Raw genomic sequence first — 5,997 nt, 5'->3', positions numbered from 1 at the left:
CAGGGGAACTGCATCTACTGGGTTATTCCTCCTGCGGTCCTGGAACAAACTTGGAAAAAAGATTAGATGAAAATGGCAATCCTAAACTTTGGTCTAACCCTAAAAACAAGACTGATGATGTGTGTATGAAGCATCACATTGCTTATGGTAAAAACGATACATTAGCCAGAAAACACGAAGCCGATAGAGAAATGCTTTATAATCTGTCTGATAAAAAATCTACCGCTGAGAGAGAAACTCGAGAAGATTTTCGTGAAGAAGGTGATAGCTCTTAAATTGAGATTTGGGATGGGGGAAAAACCCTTAAAAAACTTCTAATCTCCAAGGATGATATTAATCCGGAGGAAGGGGCCATTTTTGGTAATGAGTTACACAAACCTATAATCACAAAGTTTAAATGAAGGAAGGTTCATTCTAAAGCCGTTGATTACATCTGGTCTGCTGATTTAATTGAACTAAGTAATGATGAAGTGCACAAGTATGCTTTAACCGTTATTGATTTGAGAAGTAGTTTTGCCTGGGTTGTTCCCCTGAAAAACAAGAGCGGTAATACTCTGATGTTAGCCTTCCAACAGATATTTAATAAAAGTAAAAGGAAACCAAAGAAACTATGGACCGATGAGGGGGCGGAGTTCTACAACAACATATTCATGAACTTTCTTCAAGAGCATGGTATTACATTATACTGTACATTTAATGAAGGAAAAGCAGTTTTCATTGAACGTTTTAATCGCACTTTGAAAGAGAGGCTGTATAAAAAATGCACACAAGTCAGTTCTCAACAATGGGTAACTATAATTCAGGATATTGTTGACAATTACAACAATGCGATACATTCATGTACTAAAGAAAAGCCAACCCAAACAGTTACAACATTAAAATATGAAAAGGAGATTAATTTGAGAAAACTAAAGTTCAAAGTTGGTAATATTGTTAGAATAAACAGGTGGAAAAGCCATTTTGAGAAGGGTTATACAAAAAAATGGACTAATGAACTTTTTAACATCGTTGAGGTGGTGGACTGTACCTTGGACTTATAAGTTATATGATTTAAATGGAGAGGAAATCTTGGGGTCATTTTATTTACAAAAATTACAAAAAACAAAACTCAACATATAATGTTCTTGAGACAATAACCTGCACACCATACACCACATTCGTACTTCCTCATACGCCACATTCATACTTCCTCATACCCCTCATACTCTCACATTCTCCCCCCTACAAGGATTAGTTTATTAGTGAATTAGTAATGAACCACTCCACAGTTATTTAATTAAAAAATTCCCTTCACACCCACCCACACACAAGCCACACCCACACACAAGCCACACCCACACACCCACACACAAGACGTTGATGATGTAATCCCCCCATCATTCCCCTTTTTTGTGCACCCCACCCTTGACCCAACCACCCCCCCCTTCATCCCACCCCCAACCCTTCCCCACACACACAGGGAGGGAAGGGGGCAGGACGAGGGAGGGTGGTTGGGTCGTTGGTGAGGGCACACTTCCCCTTTTTTACTTCCTTAATTCTTTTTTTTATAGTTTTTGATCAAATAATTTTGAACACAGGCAAAATAATTAATACTTAAAACAAACATTGTATTATTATACATATCTGCAACATATTTCATGATATAATGGCTGTTTGAAAAGTGAGCGGCCTTGAAAGAGGGTTTCAAATGGGGAGAGAGTGGGTGAGAGGGGGAGGGGTTTTGAAGCGGCAGCGGGTGAGACGGGGAGGGGTCTTGAAACGGCAAGGGTCTTGAATGGCAGCATGTCTACCCTCCTATGAACACACAGAATTATATCGTATTAGTAATAAAATAAAACAACTCTCAATTCACATGTAGTTAGTGCCATTCACATATGCAGGGAGTTGAATATGAATAAACAGGGAGTTGAATAATTAATTACCTGGGACAGCTTTTGATTGCTGTCCTGAACAAGAGGCATTTCTGTTCTCACCTCATCAGTAATACTGTGGGGGGACAAAACAAACAAACAGCTATTTCAACATCTCATCTGATGAGCGTTTGTAACATGAGAGTTTGTAACTATGTTATTCGTGGTTAATACTGTAAGGTAAGTTCCATCTAACACCAACATACAGTCACGTGAAAAAGTAAGTACACCCCATGTAAAGTATTGACTTTTTCAACATATTTCAACATACAGCTATTTGATCTTCATTTCAACAATATTGACAGATAAAGGTGATATAATATAACAAATATCATGAAACATTTACATTTTGTAGTCCATTGTATAATTTAAATAAACATAAATGCAAATTTCGTATGTGGAAAAAGTAAGTACACCCCGACATTTATCACTACTTCAAATACCTAAAATTAGAATCAGGTGCACCAGCTCAGGTGCAAATGATTAGAACATTGTTAGAGAGGATCTTGGAGGAACCTGTCTTATTTAAACCTCAGACATTTAGTTTGGTTTGCTCTTTGTGGTTGAAGTGTGCGGCGTCACCATGTCTAGATCAAAAGAGCTCTCTGGGGCCTTCAGAAAGAAGGTTATATATGCCTACGAGTCTGGGAAAGGATTTAAAAAGATCTCCAAACAATTTGAAATCAATCATTCGACTGTCCAGAAGATCATCTACAAGTGGAGAAGATTCCAAACAACTGCCAACTTGTTCAGGCCAGGCCGCCCAAGCAAGTTCAGCCCAAGAGCAGACTGCAACATGCTGAAAGAAGTCTCTAAGATCCACAGAATGTCATCATGGGACCTACAGGTAGCTCTTGCCACTGTGGATGTCAAAGTGCACGAGTCTACCATTAGAAAGAGGCTGCACAAATTTGATCTACATGGGAGGTGTGCCAGAAGGAAACCTTTGCTGTCCAGAAAGGACATTAGGGCAAGACTGAAGTTTGCCAATGAAGACCTCGGCAAAGACCAGCACTTCTGGAACAATGTGATCTGGACAGATGAGTCAAAGGTAGAGCTATTTGGCCACAGTACAAGAAGACATGTTTGGCGAAAACCAAAAACAGCATTTGACCACAAGAACCTGATACCAACTGTAAAGCATGGTAGTGGAAATATTATGGTTTGGGGCAGCTTTGCTGCATCAGGGCATGGGCACCTCACCATCATTGAATCCACTATGAATTCTTCATTGTACCAGCGGGTGCTTGAGGATAAAGTGAGGCCATCTGTTGGAACGCTGAAGCTCAACCGAAGGTGGACCTTGCAACATGACAATGACCATAAACATACCAGTAAATCCACCAAGGAATGGCTGAAAAGAAAGAAATGGAGGGTTCTGGAATGGCCAAGTCAAAGCCCGGATCTAAAACCCATCGAGATGTTGTGGGGGGATTTGAAACGAGCTGTGCATGCAAGAAACCCCTCAAACATCGCACAGCTGAAAGAATTCTGCATGGAGGAATGGGCAAACATTTCTCCCAGTCGATGTCAGAGACTGGTACACAATTACATGAAACGCCTACTTGAGATTGTTTGTGCCAAAGGGGGCAATACCACCTATTTGAGCCAAGGGTGTACTTACTTTTTCCACATGTGAAATTTGTATTTATGTTTATTTAAATTATACAATGGACTTCAAAATGTAAATGTTTCATGATATTTGTTATATTATATCACCTTTATCTTTCAATATTGTTGAAATGAAGATCAAATAGCTGTATGTTGAAATATGTTGAAAAAGTCAAAATTTTACATGGGGTGTACTTACTTTTTCACGTGACTGTACCTTTCAAGTAAGTCTTGTAAGAATGTGGAATCATTGGGTAACTTCATTGGGGATGAAGGTTCCACATTGGGGGTAAAATGCAGGAATGTAAATCATTATGAAAGGCTTGACGAACAAAATGGAATTCATCCAACACTTAATTTAAGGCAAGCCACTCTTTATGGAGATCATCGACACAACGATCTGTTTCACTTATGAGGTGAAATGCTGGAATAAAAAAAGAAAAATAAATAATGAGTTAAATCATCAATTATATACAAGACTTTCAATAAAAAGGTATAACATTATCTGAACTCACCAATATTGAGATGGGTCAAAATCTTCTTCATCAGAGGAGGTGTCCACCACCATAAAAAGCAAAATGTTCACCCCAGGCTCCACCAAAAACGAAGTGTGAACGGTTTAAAATCCTTGACTTTTTAAAGGCCAGTTTGAGGAAGTTAACCAACACCAAACAGCTGCTTCTCTTTTGAGGAAGTGTCTTGTTTCAGGGAAATATGTGCATGCTTGCTTTTGAGGAAGTGATTTTTTCCCACGCACCATATATGGGAAATTTCTTTTTGGAATACAGGCAGTCCCTGGGTTACGAACGCCCGACTTACGAACGCCCGTACTTACGTACCGACCTCCTTAAAGCCTATTATTTAAATAATCGAGTTACATACAATGGTTCGTACTAACGAATGGGCGGACTACTTTGCGTGACGCTCAAAACACTGCGCGTTTTCAGCGGTTCGTGGGCCCGAGGGAGAACAACGCCATGCCGTCGTCGCCATTTTAAGTCGAATCGTGTAAACACTGTTGTGTGCGTTTTTTTTTTTTTTTTTTTTTTTGTATACAAGATCGAGGCTCGTGAAAGAGCGAACATTAATCACACAGAAAGACAAACAGACACATAAAACAAATAACATCGGGAGCGGTAGACAAGATGGGGAGAGAGGGGGAAGGACACAAACACAACATTTGAGAGCAGGGACCGAGAGACATGGAGACATTGAGAGATCTGTGGGAGGGAGAGGGCTTTGGGGGGGAGGCATGTGAAGGGGGGGGGGGGGTGGGAGAGGTATAAACATATGGACACTGCCAGGACTTCCAGGAAAGAAGTTGGAATTTCAAACAAGGTGGATCTGGGGTGAATTAGTGGGGGTAGAAAAGATCAAGGTTTTGGATGGGGGAAGATAAGAGATGGTGGTGAACAGCTGTTTTAAAGACCTGGAGGGAGGAATGGGATTGAAGGGAGTGTGGGAGTTTGTTCCAGAGCCGGGAGAAAAGAGGAATGAAAGAGTGAAGGTGAGCAGAGAGCCGAGATTTCGGCAGTTTAACCATCAGAGGGTTGCTGGCAGATCTTGTGCGACCTGTAGGAATATTTGGGGGACAGAGCACAGAGAGAGCTGGGGGAGCAAGGCCGGAGAGGAGTCGGTAGAAGACAGAAAGACCACCTACGTGCTTGCGGTGAGTGAGTGAAAGGCCCTCAGAGATAGCTTCATCGCGGGAGATTCCAATGATTTTGAAAGCTTTGGATTCAACAGCGTGAAGCCGAGCCGGGTGTGAGGCAGGAGCACCAGCCCATAGGGGAGAACAGTATTCCATTGAGCTGCGGATGAAAGCCTTGTATGTGGTGAAGAGCTCAGGTGTGCCGAGGAAGGACTTCGCACGACGGAGGATGCCCAGTCGGCGACTGGCTTTGGAGGCCAGCTTGGAAATGTGGTTTTCCCAAGAAAGATCATGGCAGATAGTGAGACCCAAAAGCTTGAGCGACAGAACTTCTTGGAGAGGATTGTTGAGAAAGTAGATGGGAGGGTTGTCCAGTCGATCTTTTCGGAGAGACATAGTAAGAGAGTGAGATTTGTCAGGATTGAAAGACATGTTCCACTTGTTTGACCAGTCTGTGATTTTGTCCAGGTCTTCAGAGAGTGAGGAGGCTGCAGACTGCCGATCTGAGGGAAGAGGAATGGAGCGGCAGAGAGTGGAGTCATCAGCAAAGAGATAGAGAGGATTTTCCAGAGAGTCGGAGAGATCATTGATAAAGACCAGAAAAAGCACAGGGCCCAGCACACTGCCTTGGGGAACTCCAGCCTGAACAGGAAGGGGAGATGAGAGAAATCCATTCAGGGCCACACGTTGACTACGACCAGAGAGGAAGTCCGCAAGCCATGCATGGAGATTTCCATGGATACCATAGGAGGAGAGTTTGGTGAGCAGAGCTGGGTGCCAGACCGTATCGAAGGCACGTGATATGTCAAGGGAGACAGTTCTGAT

At 42.1% G+C, this 5,997-nt stretch overlaps 1 long non-coding RNA gene across 1 annotated transcript; it reads right to left on the bottom strand.

Moving 5' to 3' along the window:
* Positions 1-715: 715 nt before the first annotated feature.
* On the bottom strand, positions 716-4,133 carry LOC137423936 (uncharacterized). The gene is made up of 3 exons (XR_010983829.2): positions 4,037-4,133; positions 1,923-1,986; positions 716-1,794 (listed from the first exon to the last, which is right to left on the bottom strand). It is a non-coding gene; the product is annotated as an uncharacterized LOC137423936 (long non-coding RNA).
* Positions 4,134-5,997: the final 1,864 nt, after the last annotated feature.

The sequence above is a fragment of the Myxine glutinosa genome, chromosome 3 (assembly GCF_964187855.1).
Source record: "Myxine glutinosa chromosome 3, kmMyxGlut1.1, whole genome shotgun sequence".
NCBI lineage: Eukaryota > Metazoa > Chordata > Myxini > Myxiniformes > Myxinidae > Myxine > Myxine glutinosa.
Note: the sequence above shows the minus strand (reverse complement) of the source record. Positions and strands in the feature narration are given on the sequence as shown.